This window comes from Gopherus flavomarginatus, chromosome 11 (assembly GCF_025201925.1).
Source record: "Gopherus flavomarginatus isolate rGopFla2 chromosome 11, rGopFla2.mat.asm, whole genome shotgun sequence".
Taxonomy (NCBI): domain Eukaryota; kingdom Metazoa; phylum Chordata; order Testudines; family Testudinidae; genus Gopherus; species Gopherus flavomarginatus.
The window spans coordinates 11,209,357-11,234,069 of NC_066627.1; the positions used below are offsets into that span (position 1 = coordinate 11,209,357).

The 24,713-nt window shown below is 43.2% G+C and overlaps 1 pseudogene; it reads right to left on the reverse strand.

Moving 5' to 3' along the window:
* Nucleotides 1-8,103: 8,103 nt before the first annotated feature.
* On the reverse strand, nt 8,104-9,057 carry LOC127031821 (olfactory receptor 1030-like; annotated as a pseudogene).
* Nucleotides 9,058-24,713: the final 15,656 nt, after the last annotated feature.

Here is a 24,713-nt window from a genome sequence, read left to right on the forward strand (position 1 = left end):
AGTTTAGTGGAATAAGTCTTCTGCTGAACTAACTTCATCTATACCAGGGGTTAGGTTGATTTAATTACAGTAATCAGGGCATGAATTTTTTCACAGCCCGGAAGGACATATCTGGGTCCATCTAACTTCTAAGTGTAGACAGGCATCTATAGTGCAGACATACCCTTTACACCCGCCAGGTGATTCATTGTTAGATACAGGGGTGAAAGTAACTCACAGGACTTACCTGTACAAACGGAGTCCTGGGGGGTGGGCTGTCCTCATCCAGAAGAGGTATGGCCTCAACCGGAAGAGGTGGGGCCACAAGATTTAAAGGCCTTGGGGCACCAGCTGTGGCTGGGAGTCCCAGGGTCTTTAAATCACCCAGGTGGCTCCCAGCTGCAGAGGTGGCTGGGAACCCCCGGAGCGAACTAAAGGGCCCAAGGCTCCAGCCTCCATGGAGCTCCGGGCCCTTTACATGCTGGCACCAGCACAGCTGCCAAAGCTGCAGGCGGGATTTAAAGGGCTCTTCCAGGCTCCCTGCCGCACCAGGGAGCTCGGAGGAGCGCTTTAAATGTCAGCCTCAGCCTAACCCAAGCCCTTTAAATCTCCACTGCAGAAGTCGATGCGGTCCGGCATGGCGTGCCGGACCGGACTGGCTCACTTTCACCTCTGGTTAGACACCTCCACACCTCTGGAGCTCAGAGTTGAAAAGTGGGTTTGCCACACGTGTCAGAGTCGTTGTGGAAGGGGGATTGTGGAAGCATGGCTCACCAGCATGCATCCCCCTTATGCAGGGTTTCTCAAACTGGGGGTTGGGACCCCTCAGAAGGTCACAAGATTATTATAGGAGGCATTGAGAGCTGTCAGCCTCCACCCCAAGTCCCCCATTGCTTCTAGCATTTATAATGGTGTTAAGTATATGAAAAAGTGTTTTAAATTTAGAATGGGGGGGTTACACTCAGAGGCTTTGTCATAGTATAATTCCCAAATCTAAACCTTAGCGTCCAAATATGAGTACTAGCATGAATTCTCCTAAGCTTAATTACCAGCTTAGATTCTGTAGCGCTGCCACCAATCAGGAATTTCGAGACCTGATACCCCCTGGTCCCCCCAAACCCTTCCCTGGGGACCCCCAAGACCCAGATTCCTTGAGTCTCAAAACAAAGGGGAATAAACCATTTCCCTTCCCCCTCCTTTTCTTCATCTCAGCTCTTTCCCACCCTGGGTACACTAGGAGACCACCATGATTCAACTCCTTGAATCACCTCTTCCCCCTCCCTTCTTCCCTGGAGAGAGATACAGAGATAAACCCAGAGAGCAGGTTTTTCTTCCCTCCTCCCTATACTTTCTCCGACCAATTCCCTGGTGAGTGCAGACTCCCTTCCCTGGAGTCTTACAAAAGATAACCAAAAAATATCACTTAGATTCTAAAAAAGAGGAAAACTTTAATAAAGAAGGAAAAACATAAAAATTGTCTCTGTAATCAAGATGGTAAATATACAGGGTTTTTATAGCTTATAGACAATAGAAAGAAGCTTTCTCCAGCAGAAACACAATTTAAGCTACTTCCAGCAAGTACACATCTGCAAATAAGAAAAACAAGTTAAAAGACTATAACAGCCTTTTTACTTACTAACTATTCTGAATAGATAAGAGATTGTAGCACGGAAATTGGCAGAAACCTGGTTGCACCTCTAGTCTCGTCCAGGACCCCGAGAGAACAAAGCCAAACCCAAAAACACACACAAAGGCTTCCCTCCACACGAGATTTGAAAGTATCTTGTCTCCTGATTGGTCCTCTGGTCAGGTGTTGCAGGTCACTGTTTGTTAACCCTTTACAGGTGAAAGAGACATTAACCCTTAGCTATCTGTTTATGACAGGCTTGCTATGTGAAAGGAGTCACCAGTACAAAAATATGAGAACCACTGCCCATATGGCTTGTGCATCAGGGCCCCATAGATAATTGTAACAACCATGAGATAAGAGGAGCAGGTAGAAAAGACCTTTTGATTCTCTATGGCGGACAAGATTCTCAGGATGGCGCACACACCAAAACTCCTCACCTGTGATAGAGGAGCACAAGTCCCATGGACTCTCCCCCTCCGTTTTAAAATGGTACTTTATTTTTATTTGCTTTCTTTTTTCTCTTTTTTGTGTGTTTTTCTTAATATTTATATTTTTTGCTTTTTATTATATTTTACTTATATATCCTGTTTTATTTTATTGTCATTTCTATATTTTGTTTTATTTCATTTTATTTTCCCTTTTTATTGTTTTTATTGTATTTTCTAATTTTTATTACTTTACTTTTTCATATTTTATTATTTTATTTTTAAGTCTGTTAATATTTTTGTATTTTATTTATTATTATTTTAAATTTATTTGCACTTTCTATAAATGTATTATTTTTTCTATTTTTTTATTCTACTTTATGTGAATTGTATCTGCATAGCGAATCTCCTAGCATGGGCCACCTAATTCAGCTCTCCTTCCCTTAACCTCAAAGGAATAATTGCTATCTATTACCTCTCACTAGACAAATATAAAAAAGAAAGAAAGACAAAATAAAGAATCAAAGGGAGCTTTCAGTAAAGCAAGTGGGCTAAATATCTTCAAACTGCTCTGACAAATAAATCCCTTTGCAGATCAATTGCAGCAGCAAGGGAAAAGTCATTTCAGTGGGCAGCCATTATGTATAAAAGCGAAATTTTGAAGGAAATGAGAAGCACGCTATCATTTTACAGAATCAAGTGGAAAAGCACAGAGGATTAAGTGTGAAGAATGGATGGGGCTATCCTCGTGTTAATCGCAAGAAACACGTCAATGTTTGAGAGAAGGGCTAGATAGCAAGGTGCAGTATCCTTGCTGTATATTCACTGTAACCTGGGGCGGAACCTGCTTTTGAAGTTCTCCATACAGAAGAAAGAAAGAAAGAAAGAAAGAAATCAAAGATTTTTGACAAGCAAAGGGACTGTTGCTTTGTGTTTAACAAAAGGGCTACCTCTTCCACTTTGATAAGTCTCCATAGCTCTTTGTTCCCTACCTCTCAGCTTATACCAGGTGGGAGTTCTTTGGGCCCCAGCCCTGTAAGACAATCAGTGATTTTCCTTCACCTCATAGAATCCAGACTTCATTTCTATTGAACAGCTCAGCACAGGGATGTGATCAACTCCATGAGGATATCTGGGACATGAAGGAAGTGTTGGTGTGATTAACAAATTAGAGGATTGAGCCAAAAGAAATCTGATGAGGTTCAACAAGAACAAGTGCATTTAGGACCAGGGCTGGCTCCATGTTTTCTGCTGCCCCAAGCTGTGCAAAAAAAAAAAAAAAAAAAAAAAGCCTCTCCACTCCCTCTGTGAGGGAGTGAGGGACCCGCCTCCCAATTGCTGCCGAAGACCCAGACCTGCCACCCCAATAGCGGCTGGAATGCCCCTTCCTGATATTGACAGGCCCAAGCACTTGCTCCTTTAGCTGGTGCCTGGAGCCAGCCCTGCTTAGGACAGAACAATCCCATTCACTGTTACAGACTAGGGACCGAATGGCTAGTCAGCAGTTCTGCAGAAAAGGACCTAGGGGTTACAGTGGATGAGAAGCTGGATATGAATCAACAGTGTGCCCTTGATGCCAAGAAGGCTAATGGCACATTGGGCTTCATTAGAAGGAACATTGACAGCAGATTGAGGGAAGTGATTATTCCCCTCTATTCAGCACTGGTGTATTGCATTCAGTTTTGGGCCTCTCACTGCAGAAAGTATGTGGACAAGTTGGAGAGAGTCCAGCGGAGGGCAAAGAAAATGATCAGGGGGCTGAGACACATAACTTTGGAGAAGATGCTGAGGGAACTGGGCTTGTATAGTCTTCAGAAGAGAAAAGTGTGTGTGGGGGGGAGGGGGGGATTTGATAGAAGCCTTCAACTACTAAAGGGGTGGGGAGGATGGATCCAAAGAGGATGGAGCTAGATTTTTCTCAGTGGTAGCAGATGACAGAACACGGAGTAATGGTCTCAAGTTGCAGTGCGGGAAGTCTAGGTTGGATATTAGGAAACACTATTTCACTAGGAGGGTGGTGAGGTGCTGGAATGGGTTACCTAGGAAGCTGGTGGAATCTCCATCTCTATAGGTTTTTAAGACCTGGCTTGAGAACCCCCTGGCTGGTATGATTTATTTGTAGATTGGTCCTCCTTTGAGGAGGGGGTTGGACTAGATAACCTTCTGAGGTTTCTCCCAACCCTAATCTTCCTATGATTATATGATTATGTGATATGTTTCCATACAGAGCTCCCCAGTCTGCAAGCGGGACCAGAAAAACCCTTTACAATCAGAGTAGTAGCTTGTAATTTTAACCCAGTTTTCAATACACCACATTCTAGATAAGGATGAATTACTTTGTTACAAAGTTTCTGGCCTACTGGGAGTAGGTGTCTGATCTAGGAAGAGAAATGAAAAGTTGTAATTCTCAGATGTGCTTTAACCATAAGACACCCATCCCTTGCTGGAAAACACATTCAGCATGGTGTCAAGTATCAGAGTGGTAGCCGCGTTATTCATTCATGATGAGAATGAATAGTCATTAGGCCAGAAAGCAAGTCCAAGGATGACTGTGTAGTCCGCTTGGGGGTGGGAGATGGAAGTACAAACCCCACTTTCAATAACTATTTCATTATTTATACCAAATGGAACCACTTTAAGAGGAGAGAGAGAGAGAGAAAAAGAGAGAGAGAGAGAGAGAGAGATAAAGCTTGTGAGGAAAGTGTTGCATAGCCCCGTGCACTTGTTTCCGGTGTGGGAGAAGACTGAATGTGGGTCTTCCACATACCCCCCCTCAACCTCCCGCACAGCAGTGCTCTAACCACCAGGTTAAATGTTATAAAGGGGGTAGATCCTGAAAGATTTTGATTGATTTGAGTAAAATTCATGAACCACTTTGGGCTGAACAAATCCACTATTCATCCAAACAGAGCCTGATTCATGAGGCCACAAACTACAAATATCTCCATCTATGCAAACTATATGTCCCTACATCAGAGAACTGCAAGTGGGTGGTCAGGGGACCAATGGGCACCTAAACAGTTAAAAGGACAACAGGGAAATGACCATGTTTTTTGGCAAAAAACAGGGCCCAAAAATTTGGAGGAAGAATAAAAATATCAGGAAGACTCAGTGATAATTTATTCTTTAATTTACTTTTTAGTCAAACCTTGGCAGTAAATATTTGTATGTGTATAGTGTGTTACTGTGTGAGGGGAAGGAGGCCCATGTGATAGCATTTAGGTTGAGATTGGCAAAGTTGCCTACTGCTTTTCGGTGCTCATTTCCTGTTCGTTTGAATTGATTCATTTTATTTGGATGAGGGAGGGAAATCAGGTCTTATGAGCTTTGAAAATTTTGGCCAAATATCTTCTGTTAGCATTTTACATGTATCAATATCTATATTGATATCAGAATTGATATAAAAATAGATATGTTAATGTTGCCTTCACCCAACAAAGATGGATGAATAGGCAAGAAATTTCACATGGCAGGACACTGAGATTCTTAAACCTCCACAGACTTTCATGTTTTGGTTACCCAGCTACAGATCTGCAGAGAATACTGCGCAACCAAATTTCTTCACTCGCTGCAGTGACAATATTGTTTACCTATTTTTCAGAGGACTAATTGACAACAGATGAGCCTAATCACTGGAGAATGAATGTCATTGGCATCATCAGTAGGTGTGGAAAAGACTCAGAAGCACTCAAAAGATATTAAGCTCCTTGCAGAATTTGAGCAGTAGTGTTCATGTATGGATGACTGAAGTAGAGTGCTCTACTGAAATGTGTCTTTTCTAAAAGAATGTCTCAAACCGTATGTCTACACTACAGGATTATTCCGATTTTACATAAACCAGTTTTGTAAAACAGATTGTATAAAGTCGAGTGCACGCGGCCACACAAAGCACAATAATTCAGTGGTGTGCGTTCATGTACCGAGGCTAGCGTCGATTTCTGGAGCATTGCACTGTGGGTAGTTATGCCGTAGCTATCCCATAGTTCCCACAGTCACCCTCACCCATTGGAATTCTGGGCTGAGATCTCCATGCATGATGGTGCAAAAACAGTGTAGCGGGTGATTCTGGGTAAATGTCGTCACTCATTCCTTCCTCCATGAAAGCAACGGCAGACAATCATTTTGTGCCCTTTTTCCCTGGATTGCACTGGCAGACGCCATAGCATGGCAACCTTGGAGCCCGTTTTGCCTTTTGTTACTGTCACCATATGTGTACTGATGCTGCTGACAGAGACGGTACTGCAGCGCTACACAGCAGCATTTATTTGCCTTTGCAAGGTAGCAGAGACAGTTACCAGTTGTTCTGTATCGCCTGCTGTTCCACTGTAAATTGGCGATGAGATGACGGTTATCAGTCGTTCTGTACCATCTGCTGCTGTCATGGGTGCTCCTGGATGACCTTCGCTGAGATCGGCTGGGGAGCAAAGACAAAAATGTTTATGTTGTATCTAAAAATAGAGTCAGTCCTGCCTAGAATATGGGGCAAGTGTACTAGAGAACCAGTGTATCAGAGAACCAGACAGCACAGCCGCACCGTGTCAGATCCCACAGAAATGATGAGCTGCATGCCATTCAAGGGGGTGTCCCTGCAACAATCCCACCCGTTGCTTCCCTTCTCCCCCAACCCTTCTGGGCTACCGTTGCAGGGTCCCCCCATTTGTGTGATGAAATAATAAAGAATGCAGGAATAAGAAACACTGACTTTTTAGTGAGATAAAATGAGGGAGAGGCAGCCTCCAGCTGCTATGACAGTCCAGGCAGGACATTAAACGTTGGAGGGGAGAGGAGCGCAGCATCCCGCTGCTATGATAGTCCAGGCAATACATAATCTTTTATTTAGACTTAAAGAGGGAGGGGGGCTGATGGAGTTCAGCCCCCAGTTGCTATGATGAGGACGGTTACCAGCCATTCTCTACCATCTGCTGGGAATAACTGGGAGTCATTCCTATTTTTACCCAGGTGCCCCCTGCCGACCTCACCTGAGGCCATCCAGGAGCACTCAAGGGCTGATCACGAGGACGGCTACCAGTCCTCCTACTGCACTGTACCGTCTGCCACCAGGGAAGGGAGGGGAGAGGATGCTGCTGTTTGTTGCCCCAGCACTGTGTCTACCAGCAGCATGCAGTAGACATATGGTGACATTGAAAAAAGTCAAGAAATGTTTTTTTCCCTTTTCTTTCAGTAGTAAATTGACGAGATATACCCTGAACCACCCCAGACAATGTGTTTGACTCTACAGGCATTGGGAGCTCAGCCAAGAATGCAAATGCTTTTTGGAGACTGCGGGGACTGTGGGATAGCTGGAGTCCTCAGTACCCCCTCCCTTCCTCCATGAGCGTCCATTTGATTCTTTGGCTTTCCTTTACGCTTGTCACACAGCACTGTACTGTGGACTCTGTATCATAGCCTGGAGATTTTTTTCAAATGCTTTGGCATTTTGTCTTCTGTAACAGAGCTCTGATAGAACAGATTTGTCTCCCCATACAGCGATCAGATCCAGTATCTCCCGTACGATCCATGCTGGAGCTCTTTTTGGATTTGGGACTGCATTGCCACCTATGCTGATCAGAGCTCCAGGCCGGGCAAATAGGAAATGCAATTCAAAAGTTCGTGGGGCTTTTCCTGTCTACCTATCCAGTGCATCTGAGTTCAGATTGCTTTCTAGAGCAGTCACAATGGTGCACCGTGGGATACCTCCTTCGAGGAGGAGTACAGAAACTGGTTTAAAGAGCCCTTTATATCAATATAAAGGGCCTCGTTGTGTGGACGGGTGCAGTGTTAAATCGGTTTAACGCTGCTAAAATCGGTATAAACTCATAGTGGAGACCAGGCCTTACAGTATCAAGTTTTGTATAAAGAAATGTGCATGAATTGTATGAAAGATGAATGCTCAAAAAGTAGCAGAGTAACAGAAAGAAAGAAAGAAAGAAAGAAAGAAAGAAAGAAAGAAAGAAAGAAAGAAAGAAAGAAAGAAAGAAAAAGGTAACTCTGTTCTCAAGGAATGAAATGGGCCATGTCTAAGAAAATATCTCAGTGCATCTGTATTTTATACAGGCTAAAATTTTCCCTTTAAGATTCTATGCCTGTTTTTGAAAGCACCTGTTTCAGAATAGTTTTTCTCAGGGACTCTTTGACCTCCTTGTTTCTCAGACTATAGATAACAGGGTTGATCATGGGAGTCAGGACTGTGTAGAAGACAGAGAATATTTTGTGTAGGACCTTGGGAGTGTTGCTTGGTGGAAACACATATACAGTAACCAGACTCATGTAAAAAATGGTCACCACAATGAGGTGAGGTGGAAAAGGCCTTTTGCCTCCCTGTGTTGGAAGGGATTCTCAGAATGGCAGTGATGATATGAATGTAGGATGTCAGTGTCAGTAGCAAAGGCACAAGTGTCTCTATGGTAGGCACAGTAAATGTGACCAGTTGCAGAGTCTGGGTGTCACCACAAGACAGCTTTATCATGGGTGAAAAATCACAAAAGAAATTATCAATTTCTTTGGAACCACAGAATGTTAATTTGAACAAGAAATAATTTAGTGTGCCAACGACCAGAAAACTATATACCCAGGATCCTGCCACTAGCTGGAAACAAACCCTGCCATTCATCAGAGCAGCATAATGTAGTGGATTGCATATTGCTAAATACCGATAGTAAGACATTGCTGCAAGCAGCAGATTTTCTGTTGTTACTATGATAGCAAAAAAAATGTTTGCACTAGGCAGCACTTAACAGAAATGGTCCTGTCCCCAGTCAGGAAACTGGTCAACATCCTGGGCAGGATGGTGGATGTGTAGCAGATCTTCAAGCAGGCCAAGTTCCCCAGGAAGAAGTACATGGGGCTGTGGAGGTGCTGATCAACCACAACTAGCATAATGATGAGGATGTTGCTGACCATGGTCATAATGTAGATCAGTAGAAACAGCAGGAAGAGAAGGGGCTGCAGTTCAGGGGCATTCCCAAACCCTAAGAGGATGAAATCCATGACCAGGGTTTCATTTCTCCCTTCTGCTTTCTCCATAATATGTATCTAGAAACACAAAACCATTAAATATTAATGGAGTACACACAGTCAGGTTGTCCTGTCGGTTACACTGCTGGGAAACTGGAATAGGTAACCTCGTGCTACTGCATCTCTCCACTGGAAAAATGAAGTTAAGATGTTGAGTTTCCAATATATGATGATGGAGTACACACAGTCAGGTTGTTCTGTCACTTAAACTGGCAGAAAGCTGGAGTAGGTAACCTCCTGCCACTGCATCTTTCCACTGGAAAAATGAAGTTGTCAATAAACAGAGGAAGACTCATATTGTTAAGAGGTTGAGCTTCCAATATAGATGAACCAAGAACATGGAACTCTATTGAAGTACAGAAATGTTCCATCTAAGTCCCATAAGCTCTCTTGAACTCTAAATAAAGAATTTTAAGCTCCAATTTTGAAGTATCTTTATCACATCAGTGTCACATCAACAAATCTACAAGACACAATAGAAAATTAATAGATTGGAAATGAACGATGTTTAGAGTTCAACCACGGGTTCATCTCCCCCACCCCAAAACAAACAACCAACCAACCAAACAAAAACCCTAAACACACATCATGGGTGTTTCCTGATCTCATTTACACCAGGGTATATTACATCAGCGTCATATGGATTTACACAAGTGCATCTGAGATCAGAATCCAACTCCATATAAAGAAATGTAAAGGAAATAAAAATGAAAAGACATCAGGAATGAAAGTAGAGAGTCATTTTTATCCAGAAGGGAGAATAATGTGCCTGAAGAAAAATGAAAAAAAGGAGAATCACAGAGATATATAGACAGAAAGAGGAGAATATATGGATAGAGAGAGAGAGTTTATTTCTCAAAATTTTATGAGCAATAAAATACAGATAAGTTTAAAGAGAATTAGCAGATCCTTGCTATTAAAGCAAAGGTATCAGAATCAATAACTCTGAAATCTTTTCCTGTTTTTCACCTACACACTTAGAATCATAGAATCGTAGAAGATTACTGTTGGAAGGGACCTCAGGAGATCATCTAGGGCAACCCTGTGCTGAAAGCTGGACCAACCCCAACTAAATCATGCCAGCCAGGGTGTTCTCAATCTAGGCCTTAAAAACCTCTAAGGATGGAGATTCTACCACCTCCCTAGGTAACTCATTCCAGTGCTTCACTATCCTCCCAGTGAAATAGTGTTTCCTAATATCCAACCTAGACCTCCTCCACTACAACTTGAGACCATTGCTCCTTGTTCTGTCATCTGCCACCACTGAGAAGAAGCTGAACTCTATCCTCTTTGGAACCCTCCTTCAAGTAGTTGAAGGCTGCTATCAATGCCCCCTCACTCTTCTCTTCTGCAGACTAAACATGCCCAGTTCCCTCATCTCCTTGTAAATTATGTGTCCCAGCCCCCAATAATTTTTATTGCCCTCCGCTGGACTCTCCAATTTGTCCACATCCTTTCTGTAGTGGGGGACCCAAAACTGGATGCACTACTCCAGATGTGGCCTTCTTGGTATATCTTTATATATCAATTCTTGATATATCATAACTTTGAGCTCTTCATCCACTGATTTATGATGCACCCACATAAACTATGTCTACACCAGGAGTGGCAACGGTACATTGACACTGGTGCAACAGAAGTGTATGTGACACAAAAATGGAAATGTAGAAAGACACATATGCACAGAGAAGTGAGACTATATTTTTGTTTCAAAATTTTAACAAGCAATAAAACTCATGTGATGAAAAATAAAATACACACACACAAGGAGCCAATAAACTAGAAAAAAATCCTGGAGGATAGGTCCATCAATGGCTTTTAGACAGGATGGTCTCTGTTTGCCAAAAGCTGGAATTGGGGGAGAGGGATTGGGTCACTTGATGATCAGCTGTTCTGTTCATCCCCAGTGAAGCACTTGGCATTGGCCACTGATAGAAGACAGGATACTGGGGGAGATGGACCTTTGGTCTGACCCAGAATGGCTCTTTTTATATTCTAAATCTGACAGCCATTCATTGCTCTTTTGGGGGGCATGTTTTGCTATAACTCATCTACTTTCATTTCCTTTCCCCCTGGATTGAACAAGCAATCCTGTTCTGTTTTATACGGCGGGTGCCTGAGCAAGTATTTTTCTGTTCTAAATGAGATTATTTCATTTTTCTTGTGCTGCTTTAACTTTCACATTGAGGATCCATTGTCAGCCTCACCCTTACCCTAACCCTTCCTTCAGATTTTTTGAGATAAGATTATAGTTTTTGCACTACCTTTTCCATTGTCTTCTACTACTGATACTCTTCAATTATCTCAGTAAACTTAGCTTTGGGTTCCTATCTGGCTGCAGGGCTGCCCAGAGGATTCATGAGGCCTGGAGCAAAGTGTGGGCACTGCGGCACTTGTACTCACCTGGCGGTGGTCCGGGTCTGTGTGGCATTTCAGCAGCTGGGAACCCTTCAGTCGCTCCATGTCGTCAGCACTGAAGGGCCCCACACCACCCAAATGCTGCCAAAGACCTGAAACGGTGCTGCGCCAGGGCTCGTGGGGTGTCTGTGGGGCCCGGGGCAAATTGCCCCACTTGCCCCTGCCCCTGTGCGACCCTGTCTTGCTGCCTGGATTTTAGAGTGCTTCTTGGTTTATAAATTTATTTTTATTATTCCCTCTCACAGAAATTAATGTGTCTCCTGGTTGGTAATTTCTCCTTCAGATGAGATGATGTAATCTCCCCAGCTATTTCTGCTGGTGGGAATATGAAATTATTGCATAGATGAACGTTAATATTAGTTATTAGAAAGGAAAAACAATGGTACAAAGACAGTCCTGTTACTAATCTCAAAGGGGGAAGTCATGGAAAACAACTGATTCCAAAGGGAAAATAATCGAGGCAGGAGAACCGTTGACCCCAAAGACAAAGTTACAGAAAAAAGGGAATGTCTCATTTCAAAGGAAATTAATGCAGACAGATCTCAGTGGAAATCTCTGTTCATCGGATATATGAGAGGTGTAGATCTGCTAGAATACTAGAAAGAAGGAACGAATATCAATTGTATTTTATAGGAAGAAGAAAATTAAATGCTGCCAACTTAAAAAATTCTTGGATAAAGCTCCCAGGACAGTCTGATCTCTGGACCTGGAACTTGAAACACAGGGAAAGAAGTCCCCGAAGCTGCCACATGAACAATGCAGAGCAGTGTAGGGTGGCATGTGTTCAGGTGCCCCTCCCTCCGCTGCCCTGCTGCCATGTTGCTTCTGCTCTCTGCCTTGGAGCCCCTGGCTAGTAGCTCTTGGGAAACTCCTGCTTGCTGTGCAAAGCCGGGAGGGAGATGAGGTTGTTCCCCTTCCCCGCCGCCCTTCAGCCCATGTACCCCATCTCCGCAGAGATGGGAAGGGGCGACATGGCTCAGGAGAAAGAGATCTCAGTTGCTGCAGTGTGAGCCAACTGGTGGGAGTGCCTTAAAGAGACAGTGCACGGTCTCTCATAGACTTCCCCAGCAGCCGGCACGCACACATTCTGTCTCTGTCTCTCTCACACATACACACCATTTTCTCTCTCTTGCACACATACACACTCTTTGTCTCAAACTTACAGACACAGTCTCTGTATCTCACACACAAACACATGATCTCTGACTCACACATATATACACACTCTCTGTCTCACCACACACACACTGGCTCTGAAACATGCACGCGCGCGCACACACACACACATACTGTCTCTTTCACACTCACCTCCCAACATGTGTTGTTGTTGTTAGCTCCTGCAATGCATGTATATTCTTTTAATTTTATCCTTTCAAAGTGCACTTGTACTTTTTGAATGGTCTATGCATTTCATACTTTTATTTCACTATTATTCTTAAATTGAATTCTTTGAGCAGTGAGTTCTAAAATGCCTAACCTGTCCTGAATGGAGTAATTATCCATATGGCAACTTTTTAAAAATATATATTATATCTAGGTTTTTGTTTCTACTGGTAGCACACATCCTCACATTAACTCGATATTGGTGCACATTACAAAATTCATTCCATACATGGATGGAAAAAATTAAAGGGAATATTGTCATGAGAGAATATGCTGTATATATTGGATGGGAAAGGTGGAGGCGGATTGCTATATTGTGAATAGGAATGTAGTTTGCGACTGTTTATTTTGGCAGTGGGTAGTGGAGACATGGATCAAAGCGCAAATAATCAATGGTGGTCAAGTTTATTGCTATAAACCAGTATTAATATGATACAGGAAAAAGAGAATTGATGACAGGGAATGGATCACTTGATGATTACCTGTTCCATTCATTCCTTCTGAAGAACTCGGCATTGGTACTTGGCATTGGCCACTATCCCAAACAGGATACTGGGCTAGATGAACTGTTAATCTGGCCCAGTGTGGCCATACTTATATTTTAAATCTGAGAGTCATTCATTGCTCTTTCTTAAGCATATGTCGTTATAATCCATCTGTGATGGGTTCGCTCTGAGGAGGTGCTTCTCCAGAGCACTATGACCCACCAGTCTGAGCTCCCTCTCACACTGTGCTGCTGTGGCAAGCTTCAGACTCACTCTTGGTCCTACATTTCCTCCAGCTGCTTCTCCCAAAGTGTGAGGGACTATACTGTGGATGTGGGATGGGAAAGGTGGAAGTGGCTTACCGTACTGTAAAATGTGAACTTAGCCCATATCAGACATGGAGAAAATAACTGTTGCTTTTGTCCCATATAGGGCCTGACACAAAACCCCTTGTAATAAATGACTGAGGCTTTGGCTACACTGCCACTTTACAGCACTGCAACTTTCTCACTCAGGGGTGTGAAAAAACAGTGTCAATAATTGTGACATTCTGTACCTTGGAGGAGCGTGCTGTAACTCCCATATTCCTCAATTTCATATAATCATAATCTTACTTATAAAGCATGTCTTGTAGGGTATCAGGGGAAAGATCTGCTGAAGTCATTTCTCTGTCCATATATGTAGATCATTAATGCATATGAAGTTATGAGAATTGCATTGTATGGTTGTTACTAAAACACAGTTAGATGGGGAATCAGCCAGATATTAGCGTCCCAGAGGCAACAGCAAGGAAAGTGACCAACGGCTGGGTGGGGTGTAAACAACTCATCAACAGCCATTGCCCAGCAAGGGCGCTACAATGTGATGTCTCACCTGCATGAGGCCACACCAGAGGAATTGCTCAACCTTGCTGGGTGACTCAGCAATGCCCCCAGACATGCCTGGACTTGTGTTCTCCAAGCACATGACTGAGGGTATAAAGCAGACAAAGTGGACATTACTGGGCCTTTCTCCTGCTCCCAGCTATGCTGCAAGCAACCAAGACACTGAGAAGAATACACAAGAACATTGGAACATAAGAACGGCCATATTGGGTCAGACCAAAGGTCCATCTAGCCCTGTATCCTGTCTACCGACAGTGGCCAATGCCAGGTGCCCCATAGGGAGTGAACCTAACAGGTAATGATCAAGTGAGCTCTCTCCTGCCATCTATCTCCATCCTCTGACAAACAGAGGCTAGGGACACCAGTCCTTACCCATCCTGGCTAATAGCCATTAATGAACTTAACCTTCATGAATTTATCCAGTTCTCTTTTAAATCCTGTTATAGTCCAGCCTTCACAACCTGCTCAGGCAAGGAGTTCCACAGGTTGACTGTGCGCTGTATTAAGAAGAACTTCCTTTTATTTGTTTCAAACCTGTTGCTCATTAATTTCATTTGGTGGTCCCTAGTTCCTCTATTATGAGAAACAAGTAAAGAACTTTTCCTTATCTACTTTCTCCGCATCACTCATGATTTTATACACTTCTATCATATCTCCCCTTAGTCTCCTCTTTTCCAAGCTGAAAAGTCCTAGCCTCTTTAATCTCTTCTCATATGGGTCCCTTTTCAAACCCCTGATCATTTTAGTTGGCCTTGAGCAGTGCAAGATAGTATATTCCTGGGGTATGGTGCTGGGAGCTTGGGGGATTGGTCTCTGGTGCCTTTCTCTATGAGATTCATGAGTGGCTCTGGGAGCATTCATGTAATCTATCTGGATGTGGGGCTGAGAAGTCCTAGCCCCTTGAATCTCTCTTCATATGGGACCTATTCCAAATCCCTAATCATTTTAGTTGCCCTTCTCTGAACCTTTTCTAATGCCAGTATATTTTTTTTTGAGATGAGGGGACCACATCTGTTTGCAGTATTCAAGATGCGGACATACCATGGATTTATATAACGGCAATAAGATATTCTCCATCTTATTCTCTATCCCTTTTTAAATGATTCCTAACATCCTGTTTGCTTTTTTGACTGCCGCTGCACACTGCTTGGATGTCTTCAGAGAACTATCCACGACTCCAAGATATTTTTCCTGATTAGTGTAGGTAATTAGCCCCCATCATATCTTATATATAGTTGGGGTTACTTTTCAATGTGCATTACTTTACATTTATTCATATTAAATTTCATTTACCATTTTGTTGCCCAGTCATTTAGTTTTATGAGATCTTTTTGAAGTTCTTCACAGTCTGCTTTGGTCTTAATTATCTTGAGCAGTTCAGTATCATCTGCAAACTTTGCTACCTCACTGTTTACCCCATTCTCCAGATCATTTATGAATAAGTTGAATAGGACTGGTCCAAGGACTGATCCTTGGGGAACACCATTAGTTACCCCTCTCCATTCTGAGAATTTACCATTTATTCCTACCTTTTGTTCCCTGTCTTTGAACAAGTTCTCAATCCATGAAAGGATCTTCCCTCTTATCCCATGACAAGCCTTCTACACTGGAGGCCCAGGTTTGAGACAATATCTGTATCTGAAGGGCTGCAATACTCTGTGGGCTGAGAAAAACTGCTTAATCTAGCTGCTGCTAGTGGAGTAGGGTTAAGAGTTTAGACTGCGTGGTTATATTTTATTTCTTCTGGTAACTAACTCTGACTTTTTGCCTATCATTTAATATTATTTAAAATCAACCTTTATAGTCAATAGATTTGATTAATTGTTTATCTTTGCCAGTGAGTGTTTATGAAGTGTGGGGCATTGATGAAGTGGTGAACCAATTAATAAATGTTCACTGCACATCTTGAGCAGTGCAAAATGGTATATTCCTGGGGTACAGTGCTGGGAGCTGGGGGGATTTGGATCTGGTGCCTTTCTCCATGAGATTCATAAGTGACTCTGGGAGCATTCGTGTAATCTATCTGGGTGAGGGGATCCACATGCTGTTGTGCTGAGTGATCTCAGTGCCTGGAGGGGCTTGCTGCTGGTCACTAGTACAGCATTGTGGGAGACAGCCCAGGCTAGAGAGAATTCAGGGGGCACTGCGGTTCCACAGTACCAGGCTACACACCAAGGCGATCCCATCACAACCATGCACCAGCTACTCCCCTCATGGGAGTGGTTTTTTTACACTGCTGGGAGGTGCCGCGACTATACAGCCATGTTAAAGTGCTGCCATGATAGCGCTGCCACAGTCTTTCCCTTAGCTAGAGCTGGCTCTTGGAGATGGCTCTTTATTATAAGATGCACGATGTTGGTGCATATGAGCCATATGACCCATGGAGAGACAAACAAATGGTTTGGCCTCTATTTTGTACCTACTAACAGGACGACAACTTATACAGTAGGGGGCAGGTCCGTGATGGGAAGTTGACTCTTGGGGAGGTATTGATGTGATGACATGCACAAACCAGTTCAGCTGATACTGTTTGCTCTTTTATTATATTGCAACCAGTACAATGATACTTAGTGTTTATTTATCATATAGTAAATTGTTTCACCCACTTTGGTTCATTAAAATTACATTCAGGAGACCAAGTAATCAGTCAGTCAAGTTTATTGCTATAAACCAGTAATAATAAAGTATAAGGAAAGGGGCAGGCAGGGATAGCTCAGTGTTTTGAGCATTGGCCTGTTAAACCCAGGGTAGTGAGCTCCATCCTTGAGGAGACCATTTAGGGGCCTAGGGCAAAAATCTGTCAGGGGATTGGTCCTGCTCTGAGCAAGGATTTGGACTAGATGACTTCCTGAGGTCTTTTCCAAAACTGATATTCTATGACACCAGCCTCCAAGGAAGCCATCTCATGTTACATTCACCTGATGCAGAAGATGAGCTCCCAAATTTATACTGCTATGCCCATCTTTTTATACCTGTCCTGTTTACAAGTAACAGATGTTGCATACATCATTTGAAACTAATCAGAGTTATACCTTGTTTTCTAGTACCATGCTGTACCTCTTATCTCCTTGGTCTGAACAGATGCATTTCAAATAAAAATAATCATCTGTCCTGTTTTGACAACTGTTCAATCTACTTCAACCAAAGCTTACTTAAGATAATGCAAGGAGTTATGGGATATTTATTATAAGAGAATAGGAGTAGAGTTAAGATGTAGGCCAATTTAAGCTATATAACTGCTATACTATTTGTGCCTAATATACACTAATGTGCAGATGGTTTGGATACTCCATATTTGTACCTAAATCACCAAAGTGCCAGTTGGTGTTGTATTCATACACCATGTATCACCAGGTCTTTAGAGATATTAGGTGCCTGACTATTAGAACTGAGCAAAAAAAGATTATATATAGGTTAGTGGCTAAATAAAAATATCGAGGAAAAAATGGTTCATTTGAAATCAAGACTGGGCATTTGCCAGGCTGCTGTGTTGAGTCCCAGTATTCTATACATGTCTGCATTAAGCTTTCCTGGATCTCAGCAGGCTGCAAAATGGTTTCTCCTTTCTAACCCTTCATGGAAATGAATGATGTGGCCCAGTTGCCTTTTGCCCCCAGAACCAGCGTTGATGCCCCAGAACCCGTAGTAGGTCAAGCACACCCCACCCCAGAACTCCGCCCATATAGCAGCTCTGAGTTTATAGATTCCTCCAGGGGCAGGTGACAGGTGAAGCAAAAAGGTGCACAGGCATTGCAAAAGTCTCTAAACACAATTATTCTTTACTTAGATTGCATGAGAAGTACACTGTTGTGGAGAAAACAATAAAACACTTACATGCATTTCCCTGCCTCTGTTTCCTCACCCGTCTGGGGCATTCTTAGAGCTTGATCAGGAGTCCTTTAGGGTACCCAAGATTCCCATTCCTGCAGTTCATGGCCCCTTCTGTGAATCATGGAAAGTCTATCTCTGAGCCCGGCAGTCAGTGTCCTACTTTCTTTCTTAAATAACTGGTGAGAGACTCTCTCTTTATAACCTCCGATTCCCTTTGCCAGGTGACCACTTCCAAATTCAGACCGATCATGTGATCAAAGCCTTGGTCTACACTTAACCACAACCCCCAAGCAATACAGCTAAGCCAACAAAACCTCTGGGGTAGACACAGATATGTAGACAGAAGAGGGCTTCTGTTTGTGCAGCTAGCATCGTTCAGGAGTTGCTGTTCCTACACAAGGAGAAAAACTCCTTTTCTCAGCATTTGCTGTGTCTAGATGAGGGGACTGTGCCAGTATAGCTGTTGGTTAGCTGTAGCACCATAGTGTAGACACTTCCTTCATTGGTAGAAGGATGTTTTCCATGTAGTTAATCCACTTCCCTGAGAGACAGTTGCTAGTTTAATGGAATAAGTCTTCTGCTGAACTAGCTTCATCTACACCAGGGGTTAGGTTAATTTAATTATGGCAGTCAGGGCATGAAACTTTTTACAGCCCTGAAAGACATAGCTGGGTCCATCTAACTTCTAAGCTTGCTGAATAAAAAATAACACTGCTCAGCTATTCTCACCTCTTGAATGTTTTCATGTTTATTAGTTCTGCTCAAAATTTTCCCCTTGTGTCAATGGGCGGCATCAGCCACTGCCAGACTGGTGCCTCCTCCTGGTCACTCTGGGAATAAGCTCAATGCCAAAGCCCCCGTCTGACCATCACTCCATCTCTGCATCTGCCTGTAGCCCCTCTCGCAGCTTCAGGAAGCACAGCACCATCTTCAAAACTAAGTACTTCACACTTTTCTGACATTTCAAAACAGCCATTCATCATCATCATCAGTAGTAGCATTTTCCTAGCACCAAGGATCACCATTCATCAGGACCCCATTGTGCTTGGTGTTGTACAGAGAACAATAAGACAGTTCCTGCCCCACGCATCTTACAGTCTAAGTAATGTCAGTTTCACTGGGCAGTTTGCTCTGGCTGTTTTGCACCACTCAGGAGCAGCCCAAAGCAACTAGGCATTACCAGGGAATTAGGACCTAAAAGTTTTTAAAAATAATAAAATGTCTGTGGGGACCCTGGTTGCAGGACTGTACTTAAACAGATTCAACCTCTGTGTCTTTCCAAGACAACATAACCTGTGCAATCTTGAGCTTATTGCCAGTTACACACAACACTATGCACTATGCAGTAAAGGCTGATAACGTGTATCAGTAATTTAGAGTAGACTATATTAGAAGGAAATTGTAATTACTCCAAAAGAAAGCACTGGAAACCAGGACAGTTTGGTGACAGTTAAGATGAAACTAAAAAGGAATGCAAGGCACTAGGACATTTCCTGACAGTTTGGAATTGATTGGGTGTGATTTTCAAAACTTGTTAGATAAATACAGACATGCAAACAGTCAAGGCTGATTCCCCACTTTGGCACTTTGAGTGCAGAAGGTGGGGGACGCAAGGACTCTAAAAATTAACACTGGCCACTCCAGGCTTGTATTAAACTCCCAAGGTTGCAGGTTTTTTCTGATCTTGGATTGGTAAATGCTGCCACCAGCTGAATGCAAAACCCCTCTGGGAATCCAGGAAGGCGCGCTTGGGAATTCTTCCCTGTGGGGTACCCTGAAGCCCTTTCAACCCCCACTTTGGGGAAGAGCTGAGAAAGAAACCAAAGGAAATCAGCTGTTGCCAGCAGATAATTAAATAACTTGCACAAATCTCTTAGGACAGAAAGGAAAATTTTATTAAAAACAAAAAGAAAGAAAACATCTGGAAACAAAGGCTATTGCTAGATTTAAAAAAAAACAATTACAAGGATTAATGATCAAGAATAACTTTCTTGAGGTCCAGTTGAAAGGCTGCAAGCAAAACAAAAGGATTTGGGGTTAGCACAGAGGAGTCCACAAGCCATATATAAATAAAAGGGATAAACCTAATCACATCTTCCTAAATATTTCCTCATCTACTTATATATCTTGGCTTTTAAATGAGTAGCTTCTAGGTATAATCCTAATGATTGTTTCATACCTGGCCCCAACCTTCTTACAGCATATTTTTTTTCCTGTTCCCTTATTCTGGAAGAACAACAATAGACAGACAAAAGAGGAGTCTTGTTTCAATTTTAAAAAGTTCTAGCCCTCCCATCAGCTCTCCCGGCCAGGTGCCCATTCACTTCTTTTAACTCTTTACAGGTAAAGCAAGTAGGGAACAGCTACTAAGAGGGATTTTATAGCTAACCGACTGGCTGGGTCCATAAAATGGAGCTCTCCCCACCCGCTTCATTTATCACACAGAGAAATGCCATCACACTGATGGCAGGGCCTCACTTCCCTCAGCCACCTAGGTAATGTAAGGGTTATCATATGGCCGGGTTTCTCCAGAAATGACCTTTCTTTTGATTCGCCACCCTCCATCTAGGTGGATTTTTCAAATAAGAGGAAATATCTGGGAAAACTGTCACTGTACCATAACTGGTCCCTCCCCTGCATCCACAGCTGCTGGATCCCACCCACCCCAGCCCACCCCATCCCGTCAGGTAAGCATAGCCACCAAGCACCTCTAAGCCAGGCCACCTGTCCCACCATTGGGTTTCAGAGCCTAGCTAGGAGGGGTGACAGGCCCAGGCCTCACTTCCTCACCCTTAGGAGTAGGAGAATCCCACAGGGAGGCGCTGACTGATGGGCTGGTGCTGTGTCTCAGGTCTGTGCCAGCCACTCTGCCACCATAAGAGGGAGCAACTCTGCCTCCCATTTTCAGTATGTGTCCCCACCCCAGTTACCTCCTACGACACCCCCAAATAACCCTCCCAGTACACACACCCCTCCAGCTCCCCCTAAATATCCCCCATTACCACCCAAATACTCCCTCCTAGTACACACACCCCCTCCAGTTACCCCCAAACACCACCTCTTGCACCCCCCGATATCCTCTCCAGCACCTGCTAAATACACCCTCCCAGTACACACACACCCCTCCAGCATCTCCCGAAATACCCCTCCTGCACCCCCAATAGCCCCTCCTGCACTCCCCAAATACCTTCTTCCAGCACCCTCATCGCCTTTCTCAGGATACACATACCCCTCCTACACACCCCAAATACGCTGTCCAACACCTGCCAAACACCATCTCCTAGTGCACACACACCTCTCCAGCACCTCGAAAAAGCCCCTTGAGCTCCCCCTCCCCCACACAGCAGTGTCCTCTATTACAGAGCTTAAAATGCAGGTGAGGTCACCCTGGATACAGGTGAATTGTAAAGGGGGTGTTTCTGTTCTCCCTCATGGAGTGACCGCACCAGGGCCGGGCTCTGGAAATCTCAATGAGCTCCGATCCCAGCAGGGTCTCCAGAGGCAGTTCCCAGGCTGGTGGGGTGATTCCCTGCATACCCTGGGCAGAGGCCATGTTGCCCTTTTCTTTCCTCTAATTCCGAAGGCTCGGCCCGGAGCCATGACACAAGGTTGCTGGGCTGGGGACATGGTGGGAAAAGCCCTGAATCAGGGGATTCAGGCTGGTGCCAAGAGTGGAGCAGAGCCCACAGGCCCCCAGCTTGGCTATCTCTCTCCTTCCCCTCTCCACCTAGTACCTTGTGTCCCCTGCTGCGGCTGGGCTGAATCTCGCCCCAGGGGCCCAGCTGAGGGACACCCCATCTCTCTCGTGCTCTCCTGGCCGGGGGTCCACCTAATTTCTTGCAACTGTTAAAGTTTATGTAGACTTTGACCAAGCTCCCTTGACCAAGCTCTTTAAGTAACCTCACTCATTAAGGTGGGGAAACTGAGATAGGCCACAGCAGAACGATCCTCTGCTGCATGGAGAAGTTTGGGAGATGATGGTGCCCCCTCTACAGTGCCACAATAATTGTTCTTTCAATACAGTTGCAGCATTTTTTTCATGCTCCTAGCCAACCTAAGGACACCAGGAAATCTTTACCGTGTAGCCCAAGCTGAAGAGAAGTAAGCAATCTTCTCCCATTAGTGCCTAACTCCCCTAAGCTTATTTGTAAATCTCAGCCATAGTCAATGTAATTAATGGCCAGGAAAGAGAATGGGAAAGTTCTTGAGTACTACCTCAACATGCAAGGAGTGGCATTGATTGGTCAAGCAGTCTCCATTGTCTTTGTGTTCTCTCTGGGGAATCTTCTGGGATGGCTGTTGGGAAAGTGAATTCCCTTTGATTGGGTCACCAGTGTTTCTGCCTTATCCATTGTTGTACCTGAAAGTCTGGTTGTGAGTGTTCCCAACTTCACAACATATTTCAGTAACACACACATAGCTAAACTTTGTAACTTCACACACATACAATCCAACAGTAAATTTATGTTGAACAGGTTAAGACTTTTAAAATAATTCCTCACAGGGCATACTTTGTACAAACATATCATAATTATATGACAGCGGTGAATATAGGGTCTCCAGGGTGCTGTGTCATAAATCTGGTGAAGCTGTCCTCATTTACACTGGTGTAAATCTGGAATAATTCCACTGAAATGTGTTGGAGATAGTTACAATGAATGTGAATACAGACTAAGAGCAAAATGCTGCCCTGTAAGTGAAATGTCTTGAGTTCCCGCTGTTTTATTCTTCTAGCTTTTCCAAGGATGAAGGGATATCATGTTTTCTGAGTACAGATGTAGAATTCCCACAGGATTTACCTAAGTGAGTTGAGATTAAGGTATGTTCCTGAGCTTGTTAAAGGCAAGAGAGGCAGCTCCATCACCTAGCAGCCCTACTTTCCATCCATTACCTCCAGGAAAGTGTCTTCATGTGTCCCTTCAATGGAGCAGGAATATCCAGTTACATGGTGATTGTTTCCAGTGCTCTCCATCTGTGCCATCAAAGCTGAGTGCCAGGAGTCCCCCCCCGGGAACATACACACACACTTTTGGTCCACTGTCTGGCCCTTTGTGCCCTATATCCACCAGTTTACAATCTTGGCATGGTATGGAAATATCTCTGGTATGCTGGGATTTGAGCATGACCGAGTCTATCTTGTTAAGTTCCTTGGGCCTGCTATGCAAGCAATCTGTTAGGGCAAAAAAAGATCATCCCTTAGATGGAAAAAGTTTTACACAACTTCTCAAATGGCATTTTCAAAGGGGCTAGCTAAGTGGATGCTGATTTTCAATGGGAATTGAGTACTTAAGTCCCTCAGGCCCTGTTTAAAAATCCCAGCAAATATTACCTTGGGGAAAACCAAACTCTACCTTGCTGATAAAAACTTCCCTCTACAAAGAGAAGCAACATCAGTTATGAGGAAAATGTGGCTAATTTTGTTCAGTACGCAAAATATTTGAACACATCACCACATGCATTGACATAAGTTTGATATAATCCAAAATATGTTGATCAGAGCCACTAAAAACTTTGACAAGAGTCGGACATGACTTGAAGGCTATGACAATACCTTGTCACATCTGTCAACATTTGGATGTATATTTGACAGGTTTCTACAAAGTTTTATATAACTCTAGCTCTATTACAAAATTTTGACAAGGCTTGAAAGCGCAGACCTTCAAAGGTGTTTGAGCATGTAAATCCCATTGACTTCAGTGGGAATTAGGCACCTAAATACCTTTGGGCATCTGGTCCAAAAACCTTTGCTATGTCTCAGAAAGCTATGAAAGAAACATGGATATGGCTCTGATAATTACAACATCCATTTGAAATGTGTCCACAAACTTTCACATGATGCAATTTGTATTTAAAATCATGACTAAAGAAAGACTTCTCTCTAAAATGTTGGCATTGCTTTAATGCGTCTGAAGACATTTCTATGATGTTCCCATGTCCTTAAAATATATTTAAAGACTTTGACGTGTCATTGGAAGCTACAATAAAACTTTGACTTGTCTCTAGAAATCTGTAAATAACTTTGGCATGTCTCTGCAAACTTTGACTTTATTTGACATGCCTCTATTATGACAAAATATTGGAATCATCTCAGAAATCAACCTCACTCAGTTATGTTGCTAAAAATGCTCCTTTGACAATGAAATACCTCTACTGTCTTTGAAAAGACTGTGATGTGTCACTGATAATTTTCATGAAAAATGAGATGTAATGTACTGGTATGTTTCCAAAACTATGGCATTTTGACATGCCACTAAAACCACTGACATTTATTTATCATGTTTCTAAAGGCATTAGTATAACATGCCTACTCAAAACAACTTGACAATGGTTAGGCAGTTAGTGTGCTGAGATGTGTGTCATGCTAACCAGTAACATAAGTACACAGAGCATGGTTTTGCATCCCTGACCATCCTGGCTAATAGTCACTGATAAACCTATCCTCCATGAATTTATCTGTTATAGTCTTGGCCTTTATAACATCCTTTAGCAAAGAATTCCACAGGTTGATGCTGTTGTGTGAAGAAATATTTCCTTTTGTTTGTTTTAAACCTCCTGCCTATTTATTTCATTTCATGACCCTTAATTCTTGTATTATGAGGAGGAGCAAATAACATTTCTTTATTTACTTTCTCCACACCAGTCATTATTTCATAGATCTCTATCA